Source organism: Acanthopagrus latus, chromosome 8 (genome assembly GCF_904848185.1).
Source record: "Acanthopagrus latus isolate v.2019 chromosome 8, fAcaLat1.1, whole genome shotgun sequence".
NCBI classification, from domain to species: Eukaryota; Metazoa; Chordata; class Actinopteri; order Spariformes; family Sparidae; genus Acanthopagrus; species Acanthopagrus latus.
Window position 1 is genome coordinate 26,749,225 of NC_051046.1, and position 12,517 is coordinate 26,761,741.

A 12,517-nucleotide genomic window follows, 5' to 3' on the forward strand; every position below is an offset into this window, starting at 1 on the left:
TCCAGCTTTATTGGCAGAGCTTTATAGAACCAATATTAGGAGATTAAACTTGTGTCCTTTTACTCTTCTGTTATTAAAACAGCTGCTCTGTCACAACTGCACAGCCTTCCGTGTGTGTGTGTGTGTGTGTGTGTGTGTGTGTGTGTGTGTGTGTGTGTGTGTGTTCTCCCCCCCCACGCACTCATCCAGCCTGCACCGTAGCAGAGTGGGGATACACGGTGAAATGACAGCGGTGAGACTTGAGATGGTGTGTGTGTGTGTGTGTGTGCGCCCGTGTGTGTGTTGTGTTGTTAGTGTGTTATTACCAGCTCCCAGGCAGCACAGACACTCATACATGAATTCATCAAGCTTTGTCTCCCCCACTGTGCGTTGTCTCCTCGCGCCCCTGTTTGCATTACACGTGCAGAGTGCCTTAATGTCCCCGGACGTTTACATCACGCGCCATGAATGAACTGCGATTAATGTAATGTATCACAGAGTGCAAACACATTTAGGCTAGCCATTATCAAGCGCTGAGTGCTGTGACATTGTCTTGCGCAATATTTTCATTTGATGAGCCTTAAAAGACTGTATTAATAACTCCCCCTGTTTAGAAACATGATCCTGGATGTCAATGTTTTTCACAGGCAGAAGAAATCTTTATCGATCAGGGAAAATCCTCCATCTTTGCAGTCAGACGGACGCTCCTGTCAGATGATCAGACGCCGCGGCGCCGAGCCGAGCATGTCAGGACGGTGCGACGCGCCGTGGAAGACTAGTGATTTTGTTGTTGTACATTCACGTTCTTGACAACAAGTCACAGTCTGCCTCAGCGAGTGGCGCCCGCACGTCCGTCCTCATCTCTTACCTGCAAGCCTGCAGCTTCATAACCAGCTCCCCGGGATCCCCGCCTGCTCCTGCAGACCAAACAGTCACAAGCAGAACTCACACCGTGCCTTTGCGCCTCCTCTGCAATAAATTCATTTACTTTATAAAAGCCTGAATGAGAAACTGAGAACATACTAGTTACGATCCTTAAAGGAACTGTTCACCCAAAAGAGAAAATTCGCTCATTATCTGCTCACGGCCATGCGGATGGAAAGTCAGGTGAAGTTTCGTGGCCCGCAAAACATTTCTGGAGCTTCACCGCGAAACAGCATTCTCCTAAACAACTGGTGTAGATGGGGACTTGTTTTGAAACGTGCAGAAAAAGTATGATAAAATGGATCCATACAGCTTCTCCGGCATCATCCAAGTCTCTGGAAGCCCAGAGATCCCAAATTGATTAGAAAAGACGTTATTTGCACCCTTGACATGCTCGAATCTGGTTAAGCCCTTCAGATCGGTTGCCTTTCACTGTAGCAGCTACTGTACACTGAAGATTTTAGCTTTAAAATGTAATAAATAACATCTTTTCAGATCATTTTGGGATCCCCGGAGACTTGGATTAAGCCAGAGTTGTTTGTAGCTATTTTATGTTTTGTTTTTTTTCTTGTTAAAACACATTTTTTGGATGAACTTTGAGACTTCAGTTCTGGTTGATTGAGCCACATGTATTGATTCTCACGTCCTGAAAACACCACACGAATCCTTATTACAAATTACACATTTTTCAATCAATAGCAACGTGAAACTCACCTTGAGCAGCTGAACGTCACTCAAAGCCGGGGGAACAGTGGACTCAACACAAGCCGCTACAACAAATGGAAAGACATCGACAGAGTGTAAACACATTAAATGGTTGTAACGGAATACATTCCAAACAGTAATTGGGTTTTAACTGGGTTTGACAACACAGAATATCTTTAAACAAACATAGGTCATGTCTTTCCATTCTAATCTGGACCCCATACCCCTGAAATACCCTGTCGTCATGTAAAAGGTAAGTACTATAAACCATTTGCATATATGCTGTAGCCCGCCTCTGAACATATGTTTTCGCTTTTTATGTGTTATGGCCAGAATAGCATACATTAAGACTGTAAAGAGAGTATAACCGCACATTTAAGGAGCAAATGATGAATAAAATAATTGTACGTGTGGATACGACAGAACTGAGGGGGGAACGCTGCGGAACATCTGCAAATACTTCATGGGAAAATAATCTCTCCCATTTGCTGTCACTTCTCTCGTATGACTTGTAGTGTATATATATATTTTCAACTGTACCTGAAATAAAAATGAGAGCCTGTAGCCTGTTCGTGTGAGCTGATTAATGTTCTGCGCTTTGCATATTTCACCCCATTGTACATCTCAGCCAGACTCCAACTGTGGCAATCAATTCAATCAGCAGCGCTTATGAACCCATTACAATCTAGCTGAGAGCAGGCGGGGGCTGCATCCTTTAACTGGCCTCAGAGTAATTACTATTTAGTCAAGCCAAAAGGAATAGAAGGATGGAAGGATGGGTAGATGGATGGATGGATAGATAGATGGGTGGGTAGATTAATAATAAAAAAAAAAAATGTCCCTAATGACTCGCATGTGACTATGAATATGCATCACAACGATTGGGCAATAAGAGTGGGTGTTGCATTATGTACCCCCCCCCCCCAACGAGAACGCTGTAGCAGGTTGTCATGGTGACTAACGTGTACCATAGCAACCACGCTGAATGTTCCGTCCCAGTTCCACAGGCCAGAGGTCTCGCGGCGCTCTGAGGATGCCTGCAGGCCTCGAGGGCGTGATGCACGATGAAGAAAACTCACCGGCCGCAGTGCCGACAGAGGCGGCCCACCGCTCTCACCTCGGGCTTAATCACACGCTCAGCTCTCTGCACGCACAAGAAAGGGAATTTTAACAAGGCCTCGGCAGCAACTAACCTCTGGACGACCAGCTTGTGCTTCTGTGTCACTCCGCTGGGAGCTGTAGCGTCGGTGTTGTATGAGCCACAAGTGGTCAGGGGCCTTTTTTTAACCCCCCCCTCCCTTTTTTTTTTTCATTGCCTGTTTCAAACCTCACAACATCGAGGCTGTGCATTTTAATTCCATTTCAGCAGCTTCTGGGTTAGAAAAAAAATAATTTAAAAAATCTCATTCGCTCTGTCCAACGCTCGCATCACAGTCACATATATTATGTGTCGGCTTGTGCCAGGGCGTCCGCTCCTCTTGGACCGGCCTTGAACGCAAATAGCCGGGTCCGGTGAAAAACACATTCAGTAACTGTGGTGAAATCTTGAAGACTTGGAAGCCTCCACAGGCCTCACATTGGTGCTCTTACGTTAAAAATATCATACATCTGTGAAACAAGGCTCCAGCTGAATAAAATGACACTCACTGTATCCACTGAATGTGAAGCTCATTGAGATCAGTCTTACCTGCATACATAACAATACCTTATGGCAGTGTGTTTTTTTTAATCCTGCTCCTGGAGGCCGTCTGTCCTGCATGTTTGAGATGTTTCCCTGCACCGGAAAGCTCGGTTAGATCTGTTAAGATCCGGCAGCTGGACGTTGAGGGTGTCACGTTGGCTCTCCAGCTCCAGAGGAGACAGACCGGCATGTGTTTGCGATTAAGTTGTTAAGATATCCGGAACAACACATCTGTCGTGTTTCAGGATAGGAGGCCACGACCCAGGTGTGGGATATCCATGAGCGACAGCGTCTCAGGAGAGCAGCAGCGGGCTCTGAGCGAGAGCCAATTACCTCCGAGCACCGCCTTGATACTGAAATAATTATCGACAAGGCTGCCACTTGATAATGAGGCCATCACACGTTCACAGATAACATAATGAAGCTGCCAGATAGATCCGCCAATTCATCAAATGAAACAACAAATCCCTGCCATGTGTTCTGGACTTACAGATTTAGGACTGACATTGTTTGCGTATGTCTTCCAGAACAGTTACAAATAACTGAAAACTGAATCCATCTTTCAGTGTGACAGCGCTTGTCTTGGGTTCTCTTGTGTTTAGAACCTGGGTAGGTTCAGAGGAAGTTCATAGTTTGGAATAAAATAAGCACTCACATAAGACTGGGGAAACATTGCATTAAAATGACTACTTTGTTCATGTTTGGGGACCTCTGTCGTCGTGGTAACAACAACAGCAACCATGTGCTTAAGCTAAGGAAACGATTGTGGTCACGCTTTTAAAGAATCATCAAAACAGCGCTGGAAATGAGAAGCAAACAGCTACCTCAGATGCTGTGTTGACCCACCGATCCACCTTGCGAATGTGGATACGTCACTTGCTGAAACGACTCATTATGTCAATCTTTCAGCATGGAAAGTCTCAATCTACAGCAGCTCGTGGACCACCAAACGTTAACCTCCCAATATCCCCAAGAACAATCGGCCTACTTCAAGTGTATATTGCAAATTGTAGCCCAACTAGATGATAGTCTGGTCAAATAGCCTCGCTTACTCATTCATCATTGTCTCCGTCGCCTTAATGGGAAGAACGAAGACAACAGTGTAGTCATGTCTGGCTCCAAACTGGAGAGTTTTAGTCTCACATAGCAACCAACCTTTTTTTTTATTTTTATTTTTTTTACATGAATCATAAATATGTTATGCAGGCAGTGTCTCAACATGGTCACCAAACATGGCAGAAGTCTGAAAAGCCAACTCAAATAACAGAATTTACATACAATTTGATTTGATATTAAAAACCACAATTCTGTCCTACACACCATGAGGCTTTGGAATCTCTCAGTTTCACATGAAGTTTGAGAAACACTTGATTAAAACTGGAAAAAAAAAACCCAAAAAACTTAAGAACAGATACTTTTACCTTCTCGTGGACCGCGAGGCAGCTCTCCCATATCCATGGTCCACATTTTCAGATAGCATGTGGTGTGCCGCAGGGCTCTGCTCTCTGGCCTCTGTTGTTTTCTATTATATTGGTGTCTCTGTGTCTCTACAGCTCGGCTGAACCACCCAATGCTCTAATCTAATGTCACAGTATGTTTTCAGATACAAGAAATTTGCCTGAGTGTGTTGGTGTAAACACAGTGCGAGAAACAGCTGCAACCAGATCTACAAGTCACAGAGCATTAATTGGAAATAAGATTGAAAACGAAGTATGAAATTTAGTAGAATAGAGAAATACTTCTAACAATAAGACATAAGTACTTGAGTAAGTGTTTAATGGTTCAGTGAAACAGGTATGTAGGTAGAATTTTTGGACAAAAACACATGGGGGTTATGACTGATGGGGCGAAAAAATCTAGTTCACACTTTATTGCAGTGATGTGACATATTCTAGTAATTTTACAGCTTGATTTTCCGCGGCCTGCCGTTCAGCAGATTTTATATGAAGGGTTTCTTTATTTGACCCCTGTGTCCCTAACCCTAACCCTACTGTACAGAACACTACATGTTTAACATACAGATGTGAACATAAAACAGGCTGTTTTTTTCTCTTGATCCAAAAATCATCGGTGAGATATTACATAGAGTAAATGTGTAGATCATCAAAAACAATAGTGACGGGAAGAAGCCTGAGGTCTCATATCCAGTACGCTATTGTATGTATGTTCTTTATGTGAAAATGTCTAACATGAACAATAAAATTAGAGAAAAAAGTCAAATCTCACCTGAGGACGCCTCTCAGCGCTGATGGATGTGTATTTCCCCAATCTCCTTCTGCCCTCTGCTGTCTGAGTACTGTACAACAGACAGGTACCATACAGAAGCAATAATGGATGACTTACTTATGTGTGTCCTATGTAAAGCGATCTGCCCGATGATAAGCACAGCACACATTAGCTTAACTTTATTTCCATACAGTGATGTGTGAACAGGCACACACACACACACACACACACACGTCTACACAACAGCAGGCCTGTGACAACAGTATATTACAGTTAAGTGTAACGCATTGGGATGCAAATGATCTGAGTCTGCCATCACACTTATGGACTACAATATGATTCAAATAGATACATATATTTGACTTCAGTAGGTGCTCCATTACAGTATGTGCTATAAAACACAGTCATGTTGGCTATTCATCGTGACTCCACCAGTTTTACGCATCAAAGTGTGTTTACAGGTCTTGAGTAAAGCTACTAAAAACAGTAGAATAAAGCCTGCTGTGGCTCCAGAGGAAACTGCGTAACCTGATGTCACTTAGTGGCTAAGCTGCATTATGGGTAATGTGGACACCAGGTTTTGAAAAGGAAGAAGAATCGTGGAATACAGAAGGTGTTTGGTTGGTTGGTTTGTGGGTTGTTGGGTTGGTCATTTGTTTTTAAACTGTCCATAATGAGTCCCACAGTGATATAGTAGTTCAGTTTGCTGGACTGCCTTTCAAAATATGGTGACAACATTATCCATAATGCAACCTAGCCACTGAGTGACATCACGGGACACAATTTGTCAGATCACATGCAGCAATACTCCCCAAGACCTGTAAACACACTTTATTATGTGAGATTGGTGGAGTTATCCTTTAAGCACTGGTCAAAATAACACAGTACAGATCATCAACAGTGACACACTGCCCATGGTTCATACACAGTCGTGTCAAATCAGCCTTCAGGGGAGGAGGATCCATGCATTTTTGACAAAGACCTCACAGCTGACAGGCAGCACAGATAGTTGTAGCAGATATAGTCTTCTAAAAAGTCTTTATTGCAGACAATTGAGTTTGTCAGCAAGCGTCTAATCTGCTGCAGGCTGATTTTTAAAATCATTTTTTAAACCAAAAAATGGGAAGGGGGGGGGGAGCTTTCTTCAAATCCTTCCTCTAGTCTGTTGTGGCCCTTGTGCCTGGTGTTAAGAGATTCCAGAGAGGACTTTGCTGTAGCGACGCCCCCACAGTTCAAGCCCAGGCTGGTAAGGCCAAGAGACCAGGGTATAGAAACAGGAAACATGCCAAGAGGCAGTGCTTTGAGTTAGTGACAGAGCTGTTCATTTCCACACTTATTTATTTATTTTCCTCTGTTCATTTCTTTATTTATTAAGCACAGACTACACTTCTCTCACTGGAAATATCACAGCTACAACATCTGTGCAATTCCGTAGAATGAAAGCTGTCAGCGGTGAATCGTGTGGTAGTTAATGACAGGAGTAACACTGATCATACCCACAGGAGAAAAATGAACAGTTGTATTATTCAGCGTTTCAGTTCATTAACCTGAAGATCCAGGAGCCCACACACGAACACCTACATTTATGGTTCAACAAAAAGCTGCTAATGGTCTCCTCCAAACCTGTGCCAGGTTGAGGGGAGCCTCTCTACTCTCACACATACGAACGAGTTGTACATAATAATAGGCCATGGCTCAAGTCTTATAGCAGTGAGTTTTTATTATCATTATTATTATGAGTTTGTTGATGCCTTTGAGTTGTTGAGACTGGAGCAATATTTATAAGCTATATAGTTATCCACAATATATACATAAATATTTTGAAATCTCCCCAAAAGCACTTCACAAACGCTAGTATTTGGTGACAAAATCAGATATCAGAATATTCTTGTCCAAATACCTCAATATGGATTCTGTGACAATATCATGGGAATGACAAAAAGGTGCAGTATGTAAGAACTTTTAGTTGAAAACATTCAATAAATAAATAAATAAATAACTATAATGATCAACAGAATGTGAAGAAATAACAGTTTTGTCCTCAGGACTTCTGTGCATTATGCTGCAGAGATATCTGTCTATGTGTTCCAGTCTGTGGTGGCCAGTGTCCTGTTCTATGCTGTGGTGTGCTGGGGAGGATGCAGCATGCAGAGGGCCGCAGCCCGACTGGACAGACCGGTGAGGAGGAGGGCTGGCTCTGTGTGGGCACTGAGCTGGAGCTTGGTGACAGGGGCAGAGAGAAGGAGGCCGGTCACACTGCTCTCCATACAGATTCAGAAAACTCGTTTGTCCCCCTGGTCATTAGATTGTACATCAACTCTCAGTTATGGCAGGGGGGAACAAACAGACAGACAGAAAGACAAATGCCTTTTTGCACTTGAAAACTTTAATGTCAATTCACGCTAAGTTTTGCAGACACTCTTGTTTCATCATGGACTTACTTTTCAGTTTGTTTCAACCCTTTTCATTTTGCACAACCTAAATCCAGGCACTGCTGTCTTGTTGGTACTTACAGTGTCTATTTCTTTATTTGCAAAGGGTCAGTCTAATTCAATATTGATCTGGCGGGTCTTCTTTTCAGCATTTCAGGTCTTTGTGGTTTTAACCTGACAGAGGGGGTTTGTTAGATGTTGGATGTGACAGACATTTCATGTCATGTTTGTAGTAACTTGTATGCTGCTTACTGGATGTCTACATTTTCCTCTGGATCAATAAAGTTTCCATCCATCCATCAAACTTAGCGTGCTTACCAGCTAGCCTAGCATGTCCAGGTGCAAAGCTCACATTCTGGCAGTGTAAGCGCTAACACTCCCCCAGTGCCCCAAGTTTGGACTGCTAACCACACTTTTAACTGAGCTAACTCGCTAACAGCAGCTACAGTTAGCAGCAATTAGCAGTTACTTTGGTGATAGCCCCACTGTGTTTTGGCTATGGATTCGACAGGTGGCAATTTCTACATATTGCACCTTTAATACAATTGGATTTTTGTGACATATAATCATCGGTGATGTGGATATAATGGCTATGTAGGTAAAGAAAGTAATAGATGAACTGGTCTGGTAAGTCCAGAATTACATTACATTCACTGTAAAGCTGCTTTTGGGAAAAAACTAAAAACAAAAAAACACATACGCCGTATGATGATATCAAAAATGTAAGATGACCCAGTCACATACAAGATAATGATGTTATATTGATATATTATCCTGCCCTAGCTGAAACTTGATTGTACCCTCAAACTGATGTACTGGAGATGAATACGATAATAATTCTTATGCAGGTTCTTCACTCTTATATATGCATTGGGTGAATATTGAAACAACGGAGACACGTCCCTTATCCAGCAACTTTGCAGGCTGCAGTTCACATTCGTACTGTATGAAGAAAGACGATTAAATAAATGAGAGCACACACAAATAAAAACAGGAGAACAATCGTATGCTTATGGATGTATTTTAATAAAAATAATTCTGTCAAAATTAAACAGAATACAATATTTCTTTTTTAACATGTTTCCAGTACATAGGTATTTTTTTCAATTATCATTTTTCCTTTTTTATATCATTTTAAAGGTTTTAAAAGTCATGCTAAGTAGAGGGTAACTCAATTCACAATTTTTTTTTCCATGTTTTTTTTTTTTTGTTTTTTTTGTTTTTTGCTAAAACTCAAAAGTCAAAATATGAAATTAAAATTATGATAGAAGTCAATTGTGCACAGCGACGCCCGAATCCATTTCTCTGGCCTCTTCTCAAAGAAGTCCATGTGGCTTCAGAGGCCTCAGGCCCGTTTCCAAAAACTGTTCACATCCCTCCTTTCATTAAAACAATCACTGATCACATCAGTGGCTATGTCTATGCAGGGATAAGAGGAAGGGTGCGTGGTAACAGTGCTGAGACGCAGCCCAGGCTCAAACACAAAGGATAGCTGGGAGACTCGTTCCCTACAGGTATGCAACAGAGGTTGTTCTTTCATGTCGAAGTGTGTGTAACAGAAGTCCTTTGAAGCTGTAGAAGCAGATGTTTTGAGAAGGTACTGTACGTGTTATTAGAATAGTTTCCATTATAGCAGAAGGTCTTTATAAAAACCAGCTCTGTAAAAAATGTGACCACATACCCTGTAGTAAACCCCAGTGCATACACACATCTCCAGTATTACATTATTCCATAGGTCTCTACCATAGATGCTCTTATAAATGGAAATATACACTTCAGGGTGGATCCACAAGCCATTAGCCAGGTTACAACAAAGCAGCCAGAGTGACAGCTTCACACGAGTCAGACAATATTCAGTCAGTGCTACTGGGTAGAAAACAAGTGTACATACAAAAAAAAATTACACTGTTTGAGATAAAGCAAAGGGACGGAACAAAACAAGTGTAATTGAAATCCAATGGTGACGCAATGGTGATGGAAATAGGTCGATTTACTCATGTCATAATGTCTTTTTTTGTTCGTTATCCAATGCTTGCACACTGCTGGCTACTTGAATTGGCAGATTTCTGTTGCTACAGATTTGTCTCAATAAAAGGGGGAAAAAGGGGTCTACTTTGTATATCTGATGGTAGCCAGCAGCAAACCTGAACAATATAAAGACTCTTCCTTTCCATCACTGCAAGTTATCGTACAGGCTGAGAAACACTCTGAAACAAAGGTGAGGTTTGGGGCTGCATGTTTAGTTCCTAAAACATCATAATTAATGTTGCTCAAGGACCACCACTGACCTATCAGGTTATTGTGATGTCACAGCTTTGTAACACGTTTTCCGAAGGGACCATTTCAGTGTTGTCAAAATGACTGATAAAAATACACGTATTAATTCATAACATTTGAAAGGGTTTTGCGCAATTGATAGACCGGTGCCAGCTGCGTTCTCTTGCTTTCCTGTACAGAAGCCACAAAGGCACCCAGTGCTATCTCTGTATCCTCACAAGTAAAATGATCTGGCCTTGTCATATTCAACTTTTATTAAAAATCTGAAATGTTATGCCTTCAATGCCATTGCATTGCATCTTTACCTGTGGCATCAAACATGATATGACATATCAGTCTTTTACAACGTATCGTTATATACATTGTCGGTGTACATACCATTAGGTATTTTTGTTGGCTAACAAGTTGCTTAAACCTAACTGGGGTCATTATGTTGCCAAAAATACCGGATATTTTTGTTGCCAAAACTTTACCAGACAGTCTTATTGCCTAAACCTTAACAGGTCATTTTGTTGCCTAAACCTAACTATGCAGTTTTGCTGCTTCAACCTTCCTAGGTAAATATCTTGCCAAAAATATGGAGTATCTTTGTTGTCGAATCCTATTCAAACAGTAACAGGAAAAATACTAAAAGAAATGGAAAAATAATAGGCAAAGTAAGTGTTAAAATAATTTTATAATACAATAAAATAATTTTGAACAGTTTAATACATTTTTTCCAAGCAGTATACAAACCCCAGTCTCCTGAGGGAGGGTCCTGTACACAACCCATGAAGCCACGACGGCTTGCGCAAAATGCGGCCTTGACAGATCTCAGAGCTCATTTATTGTGATGATCCAGAAACAACACCAACAGAAGTTGCAAAGCTATGACATCACTAAAGTGTGATTGGTCAACTTGCAATGACGGTCCTGGAACAACATTATGATATCAAAGTAAAAACCCCAACACAGCATATCACATACACTGCACCGATTTCCTCTTGTCCAATTTACGGGCAGCACATAGTCATCTCAAATCATATGCAACTTGTTGTCACAACTTGAAAGGGGAATGCCCAAAATGGAAAAACTGTAATTTAATTATCACAAAATGCACCCTCAAATGAAAAACAGTCTCCTCCCTGGCACTTGATTTCACCTCTTAATTTGAGACTTTATTTGCACAAGCACAGGGCAGGACAGGTTGTGGACCATGTTAAAAAAAAGACCCCAGTAATGACATCCCCAAGGGTGACTTGACACACGCTGTGCTTGTTAGTCTGCCCAATGCTGGCATCAAGGGTGGCCATGATAATAGTGTTAGGCTGGGTCCCAAGAGCGGGTGTCGTAGCGTCAGCTGCGGCTGAGCTCTCCCACCTTCACAACACTGATTGGTCAATACCGTGGTTGCTACAGTAAAATTAAGGCTCCAACACCTCTGATAAACCAATTGAGTCCTCATGCATCGCCTCCTCTATCTTGTTACTGGCAGTGTGTGTCTCTTCAGGGGCCCTTCAATTGTGTTTTTTTTTTTTTACTTGGGTGAGGTTTTTCTTTCAGCATGTGTCCTATTCTTTGGCTTCTAATTTGTTAACTCAATCTGTGACACAGGGCACTACATTCTTACGTTTGTTCATTACTGTATGGTATTAAACGTTACCACAGCTAATGAGCCACTTCTCACAATCAGAGGTGTTCTATATGCTGAGGTCTGCTCGCCCTCCTGAATGTATTTCAAGACATAGACCAACTTGCCAGTGGGTGTTTTGTGAGGATAAATCTCCTTTTTCTTACTAAAGATGACGTAAAGAAACCTCAGGTTAGGTAAAGTTTACCCATGGCTGTGGGAGGGTCACTGTGGTAACCAGAGGTTGGTTTTGTGGTCGGTGATATGGTGAACAACAACAACAATGTGAGTAAGATACTGATCGTAGGGAATCAAAATCCACCCATTACAACAGAAGAAAAAATAAAAAAGGGGAGTTACGATTTGTTCTGTCCGGGATGAGCACATCAAACTGACAAAAAAAAAAACAAAAAAAACAAAAAAAACTATAAAAATGGCTAGATAAACAGAATAATAATTAATTATCTTTAAATAGTGTCACACATTTCTTTATTTGATAATACTAAATTAAAAGGAAGCTTTCTTCTCTCGCGCTCTCCTCCGCTCCTCTGTCTGTGCCGCTGGCTCGGTCTGACGGGACAGCCAAACACACCAATCACACGCATGCGCTTTCCTCCGTCGCCATGACAACTACCTGCTGGACATGCCTTCTCTCAGTGCTACTTAACATTAACCTGTGGAGAG

The 12,517-nt window shown here is 41.8% G+C and overlaps 1 protein-coding gene across 2 annotated transcripts in view; it reads right to left on the bottom strand.

Moving 5' to 3' along the window:
* Positions 1 to 9,067: 9,067 nt before the first annotated feature.
* ranbp10 (RAN binding protein 10) overlaps positions 9,068 to 12,517 on the bottom strand; it is a 44,547-nt gene continuing 41,097 nt past the window's right edge. For both annotated transcript variants that reach the window (XM_037107691.1, XM_037107690.1), the window contains exon 15: positions 9,068 to 12,507. The gene's annotated coding sequence lies outside the window, so the exon portion shown is untranslated. The remainder of the gene's footprint in view (positions 12,508 to 12,517) is intronic.